Genomic DNA, 15,568 nt, shown 5'->3' on the forward strand with positions numbered 1-15,568 from the left:
AGCAGCTCCTTCCCTCCTGGAAAGCGCTGTGCTTGGAAGGTGGGTGCAGCGGGCGCGGAAAGGAAAGGAAGGCTGTGCGGGCCTGAGAAGCTGAAGCGCTTGGAAGGCCAAGGGCTGCCGTGGCTGAGGGCGTGGCATGTGAGGAAAGGGGAGGGCAGGAAGGAAGGGTTGTGAGAGGAGGGAGAAGGTGGTGAGGAGGGCAAGTGTGGGAAGAGGGGAGGTGAGTAGCGCCCCCAAGGCCTCGTGGTCAGAGCAAGGGTGGTAGAAGTAGGAGAGGGCTGTGGGCGCGTGCAGCCCAGGGGTGTTGGAAGGCCAAGTGAGGAAGCGGAAGCGGGGCTGTTGCTCGGGGCGGCTGTGGGGTGCAGAGGCCATAGGTAGTGCGGCAGAGCAGGCTGGAGCAAGAGGCCCTGCTCCTTTCCTCGTTAGTATAGTGGTGAGTATCCCCGCCTGTCACGCGGGAGACCGGGGTTCGATTCCCCGACGGGGAGAGCGCCACCCTCCCCTTTTTGCCCGGAGGCAGAGAGATGCCGCCTGCCCCGCACGGCAAGCAGCACTCCCGCCCCGGCAGGGTGATTCTTACCCGCAGAGAGACAAGGAGCCTGCAAAGCCACCGGCTCCGGCTTGCCCTTGCCGTAGCCTGACGGCAAGACACGCCCGTGGAGCGCACGCTGCAGAGCGACAAAGGGGCAGACTGTGGCCGAGGGCACGAGGAGCATGAGGGTGGCGACGGAGAGAGAAAAGCGGAGCGGCAGCAGGCCGGTCTCCGGTCTTCTTCTCCTTTGGGAATGGTGTGGAGTGTGAGAGTCCCAGGGAGACTTGAGAAGTATCCCCCGGCCTAGGTGAGGGAGGCGGCCTTTGTGCGAGCGCAGAGCTGAGCCTTCACGGCTCAGGTGCGGCTGAGCTTGCGTCCCGGCCGTGGTCGTATAGTGGTTAGTACTCTGTGCTGTGGCCGCAGCAACCTCGGTTCGAATCCGAGTCACGGCATGGCTTTTTTAGTGAGGGATCTTCAGAGCGGCAGCCTGCTTGCGCCCGAGTGCACAGAGGGCCAGCAGCTGTCCCTGGCTTGGGCTTGGGCTTGGGAGTGGAGCGGACGGGTGGCAAGGCGAGCAGGGGGACTCCTTCCTTCCTTCCTTCCTGGGTGCCAGAGTCCATGAGCAGCTCCTTCCCTCCTGGAAAGCGCTGTGCTTGGAAGGTGGGTGCAGCGGGCGCGGAAAGGAAAGGAAGGCTGTGCGGGCCTGAGAAGCTGAAGCGCTTGGAAGGCCAAGGGCTGCCGTGGCTGAGGGCGTGGCATGTGAGGAAAGGGGAGGGCAGGAAGGAAGGGTTGTGAGAGGAGGGAGAAGGTGGTGAGGAGGGCAAGTGTGGGAAGAGGGGAGGTGAGTAGCGCCCCCAAGGCCTCGTGGTCAGAGCAAGGGTGGTAGAAGTAGGAGAGGGCTGTGGGCGCGTGCAGCCCAGGGGTGTTGGAAGGCCAAGTGAGGAAGCGGAAGCGGGGCTGTTGCTCGGGGCGGCTGTGGGGTGCAGAGGCCATAGGTAGTGCGGCAGAGCAGGCTGGAGCAAGAGGCCCTGCTCCTTTCCTCGTTAGTATAGTGGTGAGTATCCCCGCCTGTCACGCGGGAGACCGGGGTTCGATTCCCCGACGGGGAGAGCGCCACCCTCCCCTTTTTGCCCGGAGGCAGAGAGATGCCGCCTGCCCCGCACGGCAAGCAGCACTCCCGCCCCGGCAGGGTGATTCTTACCCGCAGAGAGACAAGGAGCCTGCAAAGCCACCGGCTCCGGCTTGCCCTTGCCGTAGCCTGACGGCAAGACACGCCCGTGGAGCGCACGCTGCAGAGCGACAAAGGGGCAGACTGTGGCCGAGGGCACGAGGAGCATGAGGGTGGCGACGGAGAGAGAAAAGCGGAGCGGCAGCAGGCCGGTCTCCGGTCTTCTTCTCCTTTGGGAATGGTGTGGAGTGTGAGAGTCCCAGGGAGACTTGAGAAGTATCCCCCGGCCTAGGTGAGGGAGGCGGCCTTTGTGCGAGCGCAGAGCTGAGCCTTCACGGCTCAGGTGCGGCTGAGCTTGCGTCCCGGCCGTGGTCGTATAGTGGTTAGTACTCTGTGCTGTGGCCGCAGCAACCTCGGTTCGAATCCGAGTCACGGCATGGCTTTTTTAGTGAGGGATCTTCAGAGCGGCAGCCTGCTTGGGCCCGAGTGCACAGAGGGCCAGCAGCTGTCCCTGGCTTGGGCTTGGGCTTGGGAGTGGAGCGGACGGGTGGCAAGGCGAGCAGGGGGACTCCTTCCTTCCTTCCTTCCTGGGTGCCAGAGTCCATGAGCAGCTCCTTCCCTCCTGGAAAGCGCTGTGCTTGGAAGGTGGGTGCAGCGGGCGCGGAAAGGAAAGGAAGGCTGTGCGGGCCTGAGAAGCTGAAGCGCTTGGAAGGCCAAGGGCTGCCGTGGCTGAGGGCGTGGCATGTGAGGAAAGGGGAGGGCAGGAAGGAAGGGTTGTGAGAGGAGGGAGAAGGTGGTGAGGAGGGCAAGTGTGGGAAGAGGGGAGGTGAGTAGCGCCCCCAAGGCCTCGTGGTCAGAGCAAGGGTGGTAGAAGTAGGAGAGGGCTGTGGGCGCGTGCAGCCCAGGGGTGTTGGAAGGCCAAGTGAGGAAGCGGAAGCGGGGCTGTTGCTCGGGGCGGCTGTGGGGTGCAGAGGCCATAGGTAGTGCGGCAGAGCAGGCTGGAGCAAGAGGCCCTGCTCCTTTCCTCGTTAGTATAGTGGTGAGTATCCCCGCCTGTCACGCGGGAGACCGGGGTTCGATTCCCCGACGGGGAGAGCGCCACCCTCCCCTTTTTGCCCGGAGGCAGAGAGATGCCGCCTGCCCCGCACGGCAAGCAGCACTCCCGCCCCGGCAGGGTGATTCTTACCCGCAGAGAGACAAGGAGCCTGCAAAGCCACCGGCTCCGGCTTGCCCTTGCCGTAGCCTGACGGCAAGACACGCCCGTGGAGCGCACGCTGCAGAGCGACAAAGGGGCAGACTGTGGCCGAGGGCACGAGGAGCATGAGGGTGGCGACGGAGAGAGAAAAGCGGAGCGGCAGCAGGCCGGTCTCCGGTCTTCTTCTCCTTTGGGAATGGTGTGGAGTGTGAGAGTCCCAGGGAGACTTGAGAAGTATCCCCCGGCCTAGGTGAGGGAGGCGGCCTTTGTGCGAGCGCAGAGCTGAGCCTTCACGGCTCAGGTGCGGCTGAGCTTGCGTCCCGGCCGTGGTCGTATAGTGGTTAGTACTCTGTGCTGTGGCCGCAGCAACCTCGGTTCGAATCCGAGTCACGGCATGGCTTTTTTAGTGAGGGATCTTCAGAGCGGCAGCCTGCTTGGGCCCGAGTGCACAGAGGGCCAGCAGCTGTCCCTGGCTTGGGCTTGGGCTTGGGAGTGGAGCGGACGGGTGGCAAGGCGAGCAGGGGGACTCCTTCCTTCCTTCCTTCCTGGGTGCCAGAGTCCATGAGCAGCTCCTTCCCTCCTGGAAAGCGCTGTGCTTGGAAGGTGGGTGCAGCGGGCGCGGAAAGGAAAGGAAGGCTGTGCGGGCCTGAGAAGCTGAAGCGCTTGGAAGGCCAAGGGCTGCCGTGGCTGAGGGCGTGGCATGTGAGGAAAGGGGAGGGCAGGAAGGAAGGGTTGTGAGAGGAGGGAGAAGGTGGTGAGGAGGGCAAGTGTGGGAAGAGGGGAGGTGAGTAGCGCCCCCAAGGCCTCGTGGTCAGAGCAAGGGTGGTAGAAGTAGGAGAGGGCTGTGGGCGCGTGCAGCCCAGGGGTGTTGGAAGGCCAAGTGAGGAAGCGGAAGCGGGGCTGTTGCTCGGGGCGGCTGTGGGGTGCAGAGGCCATAGGTAGTGCGGCAGAGCAGGCTGGAGCAAGAGGCCCTGCTCCTTTCCTCGTTAGTATAGTGGTGAGTATCCCCGCCTGTCACGCGGGAGACCGGGGTTCGATTCCCCGACGGGGAGAGCGCCACCCTCCCCTTTTTGCCCGGAGGCAGAGAGATGCCGCCTGCCCCGCACGGCAAGCAGCACTCCCGCCCCGGCAGGGTGATTCTTACCCGCAGAGAGACAAGGAGCCTGCAAAGCCACCGGCTCCGGCTTGCCCTTGCCGTAGCCTGACGGCAAGACACGCCCGTGGAGCGCACGCTGCAGAGCGACAAAGGGGCAGACTGTGGCCGAGGGCACGAGGAGCATGAGGGTGGCGACGGAGAGAGAAAAGCGGAGCGGCAGCAGGCCGGTCTCCGGTCTTCTTCTCCTTTGGGAATGGTGTGGAGTGTGAGAGTCCCAGGGAGACTTGAGAAGTATCCCCCGGCCTAGGTGAGGGAGGCGGCCTTTGTGCGAGCGCAGAGCTGAGCCTTCACGGCTCAGGTGCGGCTGAGCTTGCGTCCCGGCCGTGGTCGTATAGTGGTTAGTACTCTGTGCTGTGGCCGCAGCAACCTCGGTTCAAATCCGAGTCACGGCATGGCTTTTTTAGTGAGGGATCTTCAGAGCGGCAGCCTGCTTGCGCCCGAGTGCACAGAGGGCCAGCAGCTGTCCCTGGCTTGGGCTTGGGCTTGGGAGTGGAGCGGACGGGTGGCAAGGCGAGCAGGGGGACTCCTTCCTTCCTTCCTTCCTGGGTGCCAGAGTCCATGAGCAGCTCCTTCCCTCCTGGAAAGCGCTGTGCTTGGAAGGTGGGTGCAGCGGGCGCGGAAAGGAAAGGAAGGCTGTGCGGGCCTGAGAAGCTGAAGCGCTTGGAAGGCCAAGGGCTGCCGTGGCTGAGGGCGTGGCATGTGAGGAAAGGGGAGGGCAGGAAGGAAGGGTTGTGAGAGGAGGGAGAAGGTGGTGAGGAGGGCAAGTGTGGGAAGAGGGGAGGTGAGTAGCGCCCCCAAGGCCTCGTGGTCAGAGCAAGGGTGGTAGAAGTAGGAGAGGGCTGTGGGCGCGTGCAGCCCAGGGGTGTTGGAAGGCCAAGTGAGGAAGCGGAAGCGGGGCTGTTGCTCGGGGCGGCTGTGGGGTGCAGAGGCCATAGGTAGTGCGGCAGAGCAGGCTGGAGCAAGAGGCCCTGCTCCTTTCCTCGTTAGTATAGTGGTGAGTATCCCCGCCTGTCACGCGGGAGACCGGGGTTCGATTCCCCGACGGGGAGAGCGCCACCCTCCCCTTTTTGCCCGGAGGCAGAGAGATGCCGCCTGCCCCGCACGGCAAGCAGCACTCCCGCCCCGGCAGGGTGATTCTTACCCGCAGAGAGACAAGGAGCCTGCAAAGCCACCGGCTCCGGCTTGCCCTTGCCGTAGCCTGACGGCAAGACACGCCCGTGGAGCGCACGCTGCAGAGCGACAAAGGGGCAGACTGTGGCCGAGGGCACGAGGAGCATGAGGGTGGCGACGGAGAGAGAAAAGCGGAGCGGCAGCAGGCCGGTCTCCGGTCTTCTTCTCCTTTGGGAATGGTGTGGAGTGTGAGAGTCCCAGGGAGACTTGAGAAGTATCCCCCGGCCTAGGTGAGGGAGGCGGCCTTTGTGCGAGCGCAGAGCTGAGCCTTCACGGCTCAGGTGCGGCTGAGCTTGCGTCCCGGCCGTGGTCGTATAGTGGTTAGTACTCTGTGCTGTGGCCGCAGCAACCTCGGTTCGAATCCGAGTCACGGCATGGCTTTTTTAGTGAGGGATCTTCAGAGCGGCAGCCTGCTTGGGCCCGAGTGCACAGAGGGCCAGCAGCTGTCCCTGGCTTGGGCTTGGGCTTGGGAGTGGAGCGGACGGGTGGCAAGGCGAGCAGGGGGACTCCTTCCTTCCTTCCTTCCTGGGTGCCAGAGTCCATGAGCAGCTCCTTCCCTCCTGGAAAGCGCTGTGCTTGGAAGGTGGGTGCAGCGGGCGCGGAAAGGAAAGGAAGGCTGTGCGGGCCTGAGAAGCTGAAGCGCTTGGAAGGCCAAGGGCTGCCGTGGCTGAGGGCGTGGCATGTGAGGAAAGGGGAGGGCAGGAAGGAAGGGTTGTGAGAGGAGGGAGAAGGTGGTGAGGAGGGCAAGTGTGGGAAGAGGGGAGGTGAGTAGCGCCCCCAAGGCCTCGTGGTCAGAGCAAGGGTGGTAGAAGTAGGAGAGGGCTGTGGGCGCGTGCAGCCCAGGGGTGTTGGAAGGCCAAGTGAGGAAGCGGAAGCGGGGCTGTTGCTCGGGGCGGCTGTGGGGTGCAGAGGCCATAGGTAGTGCGGCAGAGCAGGCTGGAGCAAGAGGCCCTGCTCCTTTCCTCGTTAGTATAGTGGTGAGTATCCCCGCCTGTCACGCGGGAGACCGGGGTTCGATTCCCCGACGGGGAGAGCGCCACCCTCCCCTTTTTGCCCGGAGGCAGAGAGATGCCGCCTGCCCCGCACGGCAAGCAGCACTCCCGCCCCGGCAGGGTGATTCTTACCCGCAGAGAGACAAGGAGCCTGCAAAGCCACCGGCTCCGGCTTGCCCTTGCCGTAGCCTGACGGCAAGACACGCCCGTGGAGCGCACGCTGCAGAGCGACAAAGGGGCAGACTGTGGCCGAGGGCACGAGGAGCATGAGGGTGGCGACGGAGAGAGAAAAGCGGAGCGGCAGCAGGCCGGTCTCCGGTCTTCTTCTCCTTTGGGAATGGTGTGGAGTGTGAGAGTCCCAGGGAGACTTGAGAAGTATCCCCCGGCCTAGGTGAGGGAGGCGGCCTTTGTGCGAGCGCAGAGCTGAGCCTTCACGGCTCAGGTGCGGCTGAGCTTGCGTCCCGGCCGTGGTCGTATAGTGGTTAGTACTCTGTGCTGTGGCCGCAGCAACCTCGGTTCGAATCCGAGTCACGGCATGGCTTTTTTAGTGAGGGATCTTCAGAGCGGCAGCCTGCTTGGGCCCGAGTGCACAGAGGGCCAGCAGCTGTCCCTGGCTTGGGCTTGGGCTTGGGAGTGGAGCGGACGGGTGGCAAGGCGAGCAGGGGGACTCCTTCCTTCCTTCCTTCCTGGGTGCCAGAGTCCATGAGCAGCTCCTTCCCTCCTGGAAAGCGCTGTGCTTGGAAGGTGGGTGCAGCGGGCGCGGAAAGGAAAGGAAGGCTGTGCGGGCCTGAGAAGCTGAAGCGCTTGGAAGGCCAAGGGCTGCCGTGGCTGAGGGCGTGGCATGTGAGGAAAGGGGAGGGCAGGAAGGAAGGGTTGTGAGAGGAGGGAGAAGGTGGTGAGGAGGGCAAGTGTGGGAAGAGGGGAGGTGAGTAGCGCCCCCAAGGCCTCGTGGTCAGAGCAAGGGTGGTAGAAGTAGGAGAGGGCTGTGGGCGCGTGCAGCCCAGGGGTGTTGGAAGGCCAAGTGAGGAAGCGGAAGCGGGGCTGTTGCTCGGGGCGGCTGTGGGGTGCAGAGGCCATAGGTAGTGCGGCAGAGCAGGCTGGAGCAAGAGGCCCTGCTCCTTTCCTCGTTAGTATAGTGGTGAGTATCCCCGCCTGTCACGCGGGAGACCGGGGTTCGATTCCCCGACGGGGAGAGCGCCACCCTCCCCTTTTTGCCCGGAGGCAGAGAGATGCCGCCTGCCCCGCACGGCAAGCAGCACTCCCGCCCCGGCAGGGTGATTCTTACCCGCAGAGAGACAAGGAGCCTGCAAAGCCACCGGCTCCGGCTTGCCCTTGCCGTAGCCTGACGGCAAGACACGCCCGTGGAGCGCACGCTGCAGAGCGACAAAGGGGCAGACTGTGGCCGAGGGCACGAGGAGCATGAGGGTGGCGACGGAGAGAGAAAAGCGGAGCGGCAGCAGGCCGGTCTCCGGTCTTCTTCTCCTTTGGGAATGGTGTGGAGTGTGAGAGTCCCAGGGAGACTTGAGAAGTATCCCCCGGCCTAGGTGAGGGAGGCGGCCTTTGTGCGAGCGCAGAGCTGAGCCTTCACGGCTCAGGTGCGGCTGAGCTTGCGTCCCGGCCGTGGTCGTATAGTGGTTAGTACTCTGTGCTGTGGCCGCAGCAACCTCGGTTCGAATCCGAGTCACGGCATGGCTTTTTTAGTGAGGGATCTTCAGAGCGGCAGCCTGCTTGCGCCCGAGTGCACAGAGGGCCAGCAGCTGTCCCTGGCTTGGGCTTGGGCTTGGGCTTGGGAGTGGAGCGGACGGGTGGCAAGGCGAGCAGGGGGACTCCTTCCTTCCTTCCTTCCTGGGTGCCAGAGTCCATGAGCAGCTCCTTCCCTCCTGGAAAGCGCTGTGCTTGGAAGGTGGGTGCAGCGGGCGCGGAAAGGAAAGGAAGGCTGTGCGGGCCTGAGAAGCTGAAGCGCTTGGAAGGCCAAGGGCTGCCGTGGCTGAGGGCGTGGCATGTGAGGAAAGGGGAGGGCAGGAAGGAAGGGTTGTGAGAGGAGGGAGAAGGTGGTGAGGAGGGCAAGTGTGGGAAGAGGGGAGGTGAGTAGCGCCCCCAAGGCCTCGTGGTCAGAGCAAGGGTGGTAGAAGTAGGAGAGGGCTGTGGGCGCGTGCAGCCCAGGGGTGTTGGAAGGCCAAGTGAGGAAGCGGAAGCGGGGCTGTTGCTCGGGGCGGCTGTGGGGTGCAGAGGCCATAGGTAGTGCGGCAGAGCAGGCTGGAGCAAGAGGCCCTGCTCCTTTCCTCGTTAGTATAGTGGTGAGTATCCCCGCCTGTCACGCGGGAGACCGGGGTTCGATTCCCCGACGGGGAGAGCGCCACCCTCCCCTTTTTGCCCGGAGGCAGAGAGATGCCGCCTGCCCCGCACGGCAAGCAGCACTCCCGCCCCGGCAGGGTGATTCTTACCCGCAGAGAGACAAGGAGCCTGCAAAGCCACCGGCTCCGGCTTGCCCTTGCCGTAGCCTGACGGCAAGACACGCCCGTGGAGCGCACGCTGCAGAGCGACAAAGGGGCAGACTGTGGCCGAGGGCACGAGGAGCATGAGGGTGGCGACGGAGAGAGAAAAGCGGAGCGGCAGCAGGCCGGTCTCCGGTCTTCTTCTCCTTTGGGAATGGTGTGGAGTGTGAGAGTCCCAGGGAGACTTGAGAAGTATCCCCCGGCCTAGGTGAGGGAGGCGGCCTTTGTGCGAGCGCAGAGCTGAGCCTTCACGGCTCAGGTGCGGCTGAGCTTGCGTCCCGGCCGTGGTCGTATAGTGGTTAGTACTCTGTGCTGTGGCCGCAGCAACCTCGGTTCGAATCCGAGTCACGGCATGGCTTTTTTAGTGAGGGATCTTCAGAGCGGCAGCCTGCTTGGGCCCGAGTGCACAGAGGGCCAGCAGCTGTCCCTGGCTTGGGCTTGGGCTTGGGAGTGGAGCGGACGGGTGGCAAGGCGAGCAGGGGGACTCCTTCCTTCCTTCCTTCCTGGGTGCCAGAGTCCATGAGCAGCTCCTTCCCTCCTGGAAAGCGCTGTGCTTGGAAGGTGGGTGCAGCGGGCGCGGAAAGGAAAGGAAGGCTGTGCGGGCCTGAGAAGCTGAAGCGCTTGGAAGGCCAAGGGCTGCCGTGGCTGAGGGCGTGGCATGTGAGGAAAGGGGAGGGCAGGAAGGAAGGGTTGTGAGAGGAGGGAGAAGGTGGTGAGGAGGGCAAGTGTGGGAAGAGGGGAGGTGAGTAGCGCCCCCAAGGCCTCGTGGTCAGAGCAAGGGTGGTAGAAGTAGGAGAGGGCTGTGGGCGCGTGCAGCCCAGGGGTGTTGGAAGGCCAAGTGAGGAAGCGGAAGCGGGGCTGTTGCTCGGGGCGGCTGTGGGGTGCAGAGGCCATAGGTAGTGCGGCAGAGCAGGCTGGAGCAAGAGGCCCTGCTCCTTTCCTCGTTAGTATAGTGGTGAGTATCCCCGCCTGTCACGCGGGAGACCGGGGTTCGATTCCCCGACGGGGAGAGCGCCACCCTCCCCTTTTTGCCCGGAGGCAGAGAGATGCCGCCTGCCCCGCACGGCAAGCAGCACTCCCGCCCCGGCAGGGTGATTCTTACCCGCAGAGAGACAAGGAGCCTGCAAAGCCACCGGCTCCGGCTTGCCCTTGCCGTAGCCTGACGGCAAGACACGCCCGTGGAGCGCACGCTGCAGAGCGACAAAGGGGCAGACTGTGGCCGAGGGCACGAGGAGCATGAGGGTGGCGACGGAGAGAGAAAAGCGGAGCGGCAGCAGGCCGGTCTCCGGTCTTCTTCTCCTTTGGGAATGGTGTGGAGTGTGAGAGTCCCAGGGAGACTTGAGAAGTATCCCCCGGCCTAGGTGAGGGAGGCGGCCTTTGTGCGAGCGCAGAGCTGAGCCTTCACGGCTCAGGTGCGGCTGAGCTTGCGTCCCGGCCGTGGTCGTATAGTGGTTAGTACTCTGTGCTGTGGCCGCAGCAACCTCGGTTCGAATCCGAGTCACGGCATGGCTTTTTTAGTGAGGGATCTTCAGAGCGGCAGCCTGCTTGCGCCCGAGTGCACAGAGGGCCAGCAGCTGTCCCTGGCTTGGGCTTGGGCTTGGGAGTGGAGCGGACGGGTGGCAAGGCGAGCAGGGGGACTCCTTCCTTCCTTCCTTCCTGGGTGCCAGAGTCCATGAGCAGCTCCTTCCCTCCTGGAAAGCGCTGTGCTTGGAAGGTGGGTGCAGCGGGCGCGGAAAGGAAAGGAAGGCTGTGCGGGCCTGAGAAGCTGAAGCGCTTGGAAGGCCAAGGGCTGCCATGGCTGAGGGCGTGGCATGTGAGGAAAGGGGAGGGCAGGAAGGAAGGGTTGTGAGAGGAGGGAGAAGGTGGTGAGGAGGGCAAGTGTGGGAAGAGGGGAGGTGAGTAGCGCCCCCAAGGCCTCGTGGTCAGAGCAAGGGTGGTAGAAGTAGGAGAGGGCTGTGGGCGCGTGCAGCCCAGGGGTGTTGGAAGGCCAAGTGAGGAAGCGGAAGCGGGGCTGTTGCTCGGGGCGGCTGTGGGGTGCAGAGGCCATAGGTAGTGCGGCAGAGCAGGCTGGAGCAAGAGGCCCTGCTCCTTTCCTCGTTAGTATAGTGGTGAGTATCCCCGCCTGTCACGCGGGAGACCGGGGTTCGATTCCCCGACGGGGAGAGCGCCACCCTCCCCTTTTTGCCCGGAGGCAGAGAGATGCCGCCTGCCCCGCACGGCAAGCAGCACTCCCGCCCCGGCAGGGTGATTCTTACCCGCAGAGAGACAAGGAGCCTGCAAAGCCACCGGCTCCGGCTTGCCCTTGCCGTAGCCTGACGGCAAGACACGCCCGTGGAGCGCACGCTGCAGAGCGACAAAGGGGCAGACTGTGGCCGAGGGCACGAGGAGCATGAGGGTGGCGACGGAGAGAGAAAAGCGGAGCGGCAGCAGGCCGGTCTCCGGTCTTCTTCTCCTTTGGGAATGGTGTGGAGTGTGAGAGTCCCAGGGAGACTTGAGAAGTATCCCCCGGCCTAGGTGAGGGAGGCGGCCTTTGTGCGAGCGCAGAGCTGAGCCTTCACGGCTCAGGTGCGGCTGAGCTTGCGTCCCGGCCGTGGTCGTATAGTGGTTAGTACTCTGTGCTGTGGCCGCAGCAACCTCGGTTCGAATCGGAGTCACGGCATGGCTTTTTTAGTGAGGGATCTTCAGAGCGGCAGCCTGCTTGGGCCCGAGTGCACAGAGGGCCAGCAGCTGTCCCTGGCTTGGGCTTGGGCTTGGGAGTGGAGCGGACGGGTGGCAAGGCGAGCAGGGGGACTCCTTCCTTCCTTCCTTCCTGGGTGCCAGAGTCCATGAGCAGCTCCTTCCCTCCTGGAAAGCGCTGTGCTTGGAAGGTGGGTGCAGCGGGCGCGGAAAGGAAAGGAAGGCTGTGCGGGCCTGAGAAGCTGAAGCGCTTGGAAGGCCAAGGGCTGCCGTGGCTGAGGGCGTGGCATGTGAGGAAAGGGGAGGGCAGGAAGGAAGGGTTGTGAGAGGAGGGAGAAGGTGGTGAGGAGGGCAAGTGTGGGAAGAGGGGAGGTGAGTAGCGCCCCCAAGGCCTCGTGGTCAGAGCAAGGGTGGTAGAAGTAGGAGAGGGCTGTGGGCGCGTGCAGCCCAGGGGTGTTGGAAGGCCAAGTGAGGAAGCGGAAGCGGGGCTGTTGCTCGGGGCGGCTGTGGGGTGCAGAGGCCATAGGTAGTGCGGCAGAGCAGGCTGGAGCAAGAGGCCCTGCTCCTTTCCTCGTTAGTATAGTGGTGAGTATCCCCGCCTGTCACGCGGGAGACCGGGGTTCGATTCCCCGACGGGGAGAGCGCCACCCTCCCCTTTTTGCCCGGAGGCAGAGAGATGCCGCCTGCCCCGCACGGCAAGCAGCACTCCCGCCCCGGCAGGGTGATTCTTACCCGCAGAGAGACAAGGAGCCTGCAAAGCCACCGGCTCCGGCTTGCCCTTGCCGTAGCCTGACGGCAAGACACGCCCGTGGAGCGCACGCTGCAGAGCGACAAAGGGGCAGACTGTGGCCGAGGGCACGAGGAGCATGAGGGTGGCGACGGAGAGAGAAAAGCGGAGCGGCAGCAGGCCGGTCTCCGGTCTTCTTCTCCTTTGGGAATGGTGTGGAGTGTGAGAGTCCCAGGGAGACTTGAGAAGTATCCCCCGGCCTAGGTGAGGGAGGCGGCCTTTGTGCGAGCGCAGAGCTGAGCCTTCACGGCTCAGGTGCGGCTGAGCTTGCGTCCCGGCCGTGGTCGTATAGTGGTTAGTACTCTGTGCTGTGGCCGCAGCAACCTCGGTTCGAATCCGAGTCACGGCATGGCTTTTTTAGTGAGGGATCTTCAGAGCGGCAGCCTGCTTGCGCCCGAGTGCACAGAGGGCCAGCAGCTGTCCCTGGCTTGGGCTTGGGCTTGGGAGTGGAGCGGACGGGTGGCAAGGCGAGCAGGGGGACTCCTTCCTTCCTTCCTTCCTGGGTGCCAGAGTCCATGAGCAGCTCCTTCCCTCCTGGAAAGCGCTGTGCTTGGAAGGTGGGTGCAGCGGGCGCGGAAAGGAAAGGAAGGCTGTGCGGGCCTGAGAAGCTGAAGCGCTTGGAAGGCCAAGGGCTGCCGTGGCTGAGGGCGTGGCATGTGAGGAAAGGGGAGGGCAGGAAGGAAGGGTTGTGAGAGGAGGGAGAAGGTGGTGAGGAGGGCAAGTGTGGGAAGAGGGGAGGTGAGTAGCACCCCCAAGGCCTCGTGGTCAGAGCAAGGGTGGTAGAAGTAGGAGAGGGCTGTGGGCGCGTGCAGCCCAGGGGTGTTGGAAGGCCAAGTGAGGAAGCGGAAGCGGGGCTGTTGCTCGGGGCGGCTGTGGGGTGCAGAGGCCATAGGTAGTGCGGCAGAGCAGGCTGGAGCAAGAGGCCCTGCTCCTTTCCTCGTTAGTATAGTGGTGAGTATCCCCGCCTGTCACGCGGGAGACCGGGGTTCGATTCCCCGACGGGGAGAGCACCACCCTCCCCTTTTTGCCCGGAGGCAGAGAGATGCCGCCTGCCCCGCACGGCAAGCAGCACTCCCGCCCCGGCAGGGTGATTCTTACCCGCAGAGAGACAAGGAGCCTGCAAAGCCACCGGCTCCGGCTTGCCCTTGCCGTAGCCTGACGGCAAGACACGCCCGTGGAGCGCACGCTGCAGAGCGACAAAGGGGCAGACTGTGGCCGAGGGCACGAGGAGCATGAGGGTGGCGACGGAGAGAGAAAAGCGGAGCGGCAGCAGGCCGGTCTCCGGTCTTCTTCTCCTTTGGGAATGGTGTGGAGTGTGAGAGTCCCAGGGAGACTTGAGAAGTATCCCCCGGCCTAGGTGAGGGAGGCGGCCTTTGTGCGAGCGCAGAGCTGAGCCTTCACGGCTCAGGTGCGGCTGAGCTTGCGTCCCGGCCGTGGTCGTATAGTGGTTAGTACTCTGTGCTGTGGCCGCAGCAACCTCGGTTCGAATCCGAGTCACGGCATGGCTTTTTTAGTGAGGGATCTTCAGAGCGGCAGCCTGCTTGGGCCCGAGTGCACAGAGGGCCAGCAGCTGTCCCTGGCTTGGGCTTGGGCTTGGGAGTGGAGCGGACGGGTGGCAAGGCGAGCAGGGGGACTCCTTCCTTCCTTCCTTCCTGGGTGCCAGAGTCCATGAGCAGCTCCTTCCCTCCTGGAAAGCGCTGTGCTTGGAAGGTGGGTGCAGCGGGCGCGGAAAGGAAAGGAAGGCTGTGCGGGCCTGAGAAGCTGAAGCGCTTGGAAGGCCAAGGGCTGCCGTGGCTGAGGGCGTGGCATGTGAGGAAAGGGGAGGGCAGGAAGGAAGGGTTGTGAGAGGAGGGAGAAGGTGGTGAGGAGGGCAAGTGTGGGAAGAGGGGAGGTGAGTAGCGCCCCCAAGGCCTCGTGGTCAGAGCAAGGGTGGTAGAAGTAGGAGAGGGCTGTGGGCGCGTGCAGCCCAGGGGTGTTGGAAGGCCAAGTGAGGAAGCGGAAGCGGGGCTGTTGCTCGGGGCGGCTGTGGGGTGCAGAGGCCATAGGTAGTGCGGCAGAGCAGGCTGGAGCAAGAGGCCCTGCTCCTTTCCTCGTTAGTATAGTGGTGAGTATCCCCGCCTGTCACGCGGGAGACCGGGGTTCGATTCCCCGACGGGGAGAGCGCCACCCTCCCCTTTTTGCCCGGAGGCAGAGAGATGCCGCCTGCCCCGCACGGCAAGCAGCACTCCCGCCCCGGCAGGGTGATTCTTACCCGCAGAGAGACAAGGAGCCTGCAAAGCCACCGGCTCCGGCTTGCCCTTGCCGTAGCCTGACGGCAAGACACGCCCGTGGAGCGCACGCTGCAGAGCGACAAAGGGGCAGACTGTGGCCGAGGGCACGAGGAGCATGAGGGTGGCGACGGAGAGAGAAAAGCGGAGCGGCAGCAGGCCGGTCTCCGGTCTTCTTCTCCTTTGGGAATGGTGTGGAGTGTGAGAGTCCCAGGGAGACTTGAGAAGTATCCCCCGGCCTAGGTGAGGGAGGCGGCCTTTGTGCGAGCGCAGAGCTGAGCCTTCACGGCTCAGGTGCGGCTGAGCTTGCGTCCCGGCCGTGGTCGTATAGTGGTTAGTACTCTGTGCTGTGGCCGCAGCAACCTCGGTTCGAATCCGAGTCACGGCATGGCTTTTTTAGTGAGGGATCTTCAGAGCGGCAGCCTGCTTGCGCCCGAGTGCACAGAGGGCCAGCAGCTGTCCCTGGCTTGGGCTTGGGCTTGGGAGTGGAGCGGACGGGTGGCAAGGCGAGCAGGGGGACTCCTTCCTTCCTTCCTTCCTGGGTGCCAGAGTCCATGAGCAGCTCCTTCCCTCCTGGAAAGCGCTGTGCTTGGAAGGTGGGTGCAGCGGGCGCGGAAAGGAAAGGAAGGCTGTGCGGGCCTGAGAAGCTGAAGCGCTTGGAAGGCCAAGGGCTGCCGTGGCTGAGGGCGTGGCATGTGAGGAAAGGGGAGGGCAGGAAGGAAGGGTTGTGAGAGGAGGGAGAAGGTGGTGAGGAGGGCAAGTGTGGGAAGAGGGGAGGTGAGTAGCGCCCCCAAGGCCTCGTGGTCAGAGCAAGGGTGGTAGAAGTAGGAGAGGGCTGTGGGCGCGTGCAGCCCAGGGGTGTTGGAAGGCCAAGTGAGGAAGCGGAAGCGGGGCTGTTGCTCGGGGCGGCTGTGGGGTGCAGAGGCCATAGGTAGTGCGGCAGAGCAGGCTGGAGCAAGAGGCCCTGCTCCTTTCCTCGTTAGTATAGTGGTGAGTATCCCCGCCTGTCACGCGGGAGACCGGGGTTCGATTCCCCGACGGGGAGAGCGCCACCCTCCCCTTTTTGCCCGGAGGCAGAGAGATGCCGCCTGCCCCGCACGGCAAGCAGCACTCCCGCCCCGGCAGGGTGA

The 15,568-nt window shown here is 64.3% G+C and overlaps 26 non-coding genes across 26 annotated transcripts; all 26 read left to right on the forward strand.

The window, feature by feature from the left end:
* The first annotated feature begins 416 nt into the window (after nucleotides 1–416).
* On the forward strand, nucleotides 417–488 carry TRNAD-GUC (transfer RNA aspartic acid (anticodon GUC)). Its single transcript has one exon. It is a non-coding gene; the product is annotated as a tRNA-Asp (tRNA).
* A 424-nt stretch (nucleotides 489–912) lies between these two features.
* On the forward strand, nucleotides 913–984 carry TRNAH-GUG (transfer RNA histidin (anticodon GUG)). Its single transcript has one exon. It is a non-coding gene; the product is annotated as a tRNA-His (tRNA).
* A 585-nt stretch (nucleotides 985–1,569) lies between these two features.
* TRNAD-GUC (transfer RNA aspartic acid (anticodon GUC)) lies at nucleotides 1,570–1,641 on the forward strand. The gene has a single exon. It is a non-coding gene; the product is annotated as a tRNA-Asp (tRNA).
* A 424-nt stretch (nucleotides 1,642–2,065) lies between these two features.
* Nucleotides 2,066–2,137, forward strand: TRNAH-GUG (transfer RNA histidin (anticodon GUG)). Its single transcript has one exon. It is a non-coding gene; the product is annotated as a tRNA-His (tRNA).
* A 585-nt stretch (nucleotides 2,138–2,722) lies between these two features.
* On the forward strand, nucleotides 2,723–2,794 carry TRNAD-GUC (transfer RNA aspartic acid (anticodon GUC)). Its single transcript has one exon. It is a non-coding gene; the product is annotated as a tRNA-Asp (tRNA).
* Nucleotides 2,795–3,218: 424 nt separating this feature from the next.
* On the forward strand, nucleotides 3,219–3,290 carry TRNAH-GUG (transfer RNA histidin (anticodon GUG)). The gene has a single exon. It is a non-coding gene; the product is annotated as a tRNA-His (tRNA).
* Nucleotides 3,291–3,875: 585 nt separating this feature from the next.
* On the forward strand, nucleotides 3,876–3,947 carry TRNAD-GUC (transfer RNA aspartic acid (anticodon GUC)). Its single transcript has one exon. It is a non-coding gene; the product is annotated as a tRNA-Asp (tRNA).
* A 424-nt stretch (nucleotides 3,948–4,371) lies between these two features.
* TRNAH-GUG (transfer RNA histidin (anticodon GUG)) lies at nucleotides 4,372–4,443 on the forward strand. Its single transcript has one exon. It is a non-coding gene; the product is annotated as a tRNA-His (tRNA).
* Nucleotides 4,444–5,028: 585 nt separating this feature from the next.
* TRNAD-GUC (transfer RNA aspartic acid (anticodon GUC)) lies at nucleotides 5,029–5,100 on the forward strand. The gene has a single exon. It is a non-coding gene; the product is annotated as a tRNA-Asp (tRNA).
* A 424-nt stretch (nucleotides 5,101–5,524) lies between these two features.
* On the forward strand, nucleotides 5,525–5,596 carry TRNAH-GUG (transfer RNA histidin (anticodon GUG)). The gene has a single exon. It is a non-coding gene; the product is annotated as a tRNA-His (tRNA).
* A 585-nt stretch (nucleotides 5,597–6,181) lies between these two features.
* On the forward strand, nucleotides 6,182–6,253 carry TRNAD-GUC (transfer RNA aspartic acid (anticodon GUC)). The gene has a single exon. It is a non-coding gene; the product is annotated as a tRNA-Asp (tRNA).
* Nucleotides 6,254–6,677: 424 nt separating this feature from the next.
* TRNAH-GUG (transfer RNA histidin (anticodon GUG)) lies at nucleotides 6,678–6,749 on the forward strand. The gene has a single exon. It is a non-coding gene; the product is annotated as a tRNA-His (tRNA).
* A 585-nt stretch (nucleotides 6,750–7,334) lies between these two features.
* On the forward strand, nucleotides 7,335–7,406 carry TRNAD-GUC (transfer RNA aspartic acid (anticodon GUC)). Its single transcript has one exon. It is a non-coding gene; the product is annotated as a tRNA-Asp (tRNA).
* A 424-nt stretch (nucleotides 7,407–7,830) lies between these two features.
* Nucleotides 7,831–7,902, forward strand: TRNAH-GUG (transfer RNA histidin (anticodon GUG)). The gene has a single exon. It is a non-coding gene; the product is annotated as a tRNA-His (tRNA).
* A 591-nt stretch (nucleotides 7,903–8,493) lies between these two features.
* Nucleotides 8,494–8,565, forward strand: TRNAD-GUC (transfer RNA aspartic acid (anticodon GUC)). The gene has a single exon. It is a non-coding gene; the product is annotated as a tRNA-Asp (tRNA).
* Nucleotides 8,566–8,989: 424 nt separating this feature from the next.
* On the forward strand, nucleotides 8,990–9,061 carry TRNAH-GUG (transfer RNA histidin (anticodon GUG)). Its single transcript has one exon. It is a non-coding gene; the product is annotated as a tRNA-His (tRNA).
* A 585-nt stretch (nucleotides 9,062–9,646) lies between these two features.
* On the forward strand, nucleotides 9,647–9,718 carry TRNAD-GUC (transfer RNA aspartic acid (anticodon GUC)). Its single transcript has one exon. It is a non-coding gene; the product is annotated as a tRNA-Asp (tRNA).
* Nucleotides 9,719–10,142: 424 nt separating this feature from the next.
* TRNAH-GUG (transfer RNA histidin (anticodon GUG)) lies at nucleotides 10,143–10,214 on the forward strand. Its single transcript has one exon. It is a non-coding gene; the product is annotated as a tRNA-His (tRNA).
* A 585-nt stretch (nucleotides 10,215–10,799) lies between these two features.
* On the forward strand, nucleotides 10,800–10,871 carry TRNAD-GUC (transfer RNA aspartic acid (anticodon GUC)). Its single transcript has one exon. It is a non-coding gene; the product is annotated as a tRNA-Asp (tRNA).
* Nucleotides 10,872–11,952: 1,081 nt separating this feature from the next.
* TRNAD-GUC (transfer RNA aspartic acid (anticodon GUC)) lies at nucleotides 11,953–12,024 on the forward strand. The gene has a single exon. It is a non-coding gene; the product is annotated as a tRNA-Asp (tRNA).
* A 424-nt stretch (nucleotides 12,025–12,448) lies between these two features.
* TRNAH-GUG (transfer RNA histidin (anticodon GUG)) lies at nucleotides 12,449–12,520 on the forward strand. The gene has a single exon. It is a non-coding gene; the product is annotated as a tRNA-His (tRNA).
* A 585-nt stretch (nucleotides 12,521–13,105) lies between these two features.
* On the forward strand, nucleotides 13,106–13,177 carry TRNAD-GUC (transfer RNA aspartic acid (anticodon GUC)). Its single transcript has one exon. It is a non-coding gene; the product is annotated as a tRNA-Asp (tRNA).
* A 424-nt stretch (nucleotides 13,178–13,601) lies between these two features.
* TRNAH-GUG (transfer RNA histidin (anticodon GUG)) lies at nucleotides 13,602–13,673 on the forward strand. The gene has a single exon. It is a non-coding gene; the product is annotated as a tRNA-His (tRNA).
* Nucleotides 13,674–14,258: 585 nt separating this feature from the next.
* TRNAD-GUC (transfer RNA aspartic acid (anticodon GUC)) lies at nucleotides 14,259–14,330 on the forward strand. Its single transcript has one exon. It is a non-coding gene; the product is annotated as a tRNA-Asp (tRNA).
* A 424-nt stretch (nucleotides 14,331–14,754) lies between these two features.
* TRNAH-GUG (transfer RNA histidin (anticodon GUG)) lies at nucleotides 14,755–14,826 on the forward strand. The gene has a single exon. It is a non-coding gene; the product is annotated as a tRNA-His (tRNA).
* A 585-nt stretch (nucleotides 14,827–15,411) lies between these two features.
* TRNAD-GUC (transfer RNA aspartic acid (anticodon GUC)) lies at nucleotides 15,412–15,483 on the forward strand. Its single transcript has one exon. It is a non-coding gene; the product is annotated as a tRNA-Asp (tRNA).
* The last annotated feature ends 85 nt before the right edge of the window (nucleotides 15,484–15,568 follow it).

The sequence above is a fragment of the Pelodiscus sinensis genome, chromosome 25 (assembly GCF_049634645.1).
Source record: "Pelodiscus sinensis isolate JC-2024 chromosome 25, ASM4963464v1, whole genome shotgun sequence".
Lineage (NCBI taxonomy): Eukaryota > Metazoa > Chordata > Testudines > Trionychidae > Pelodiscus > Pelodiscus sinensis.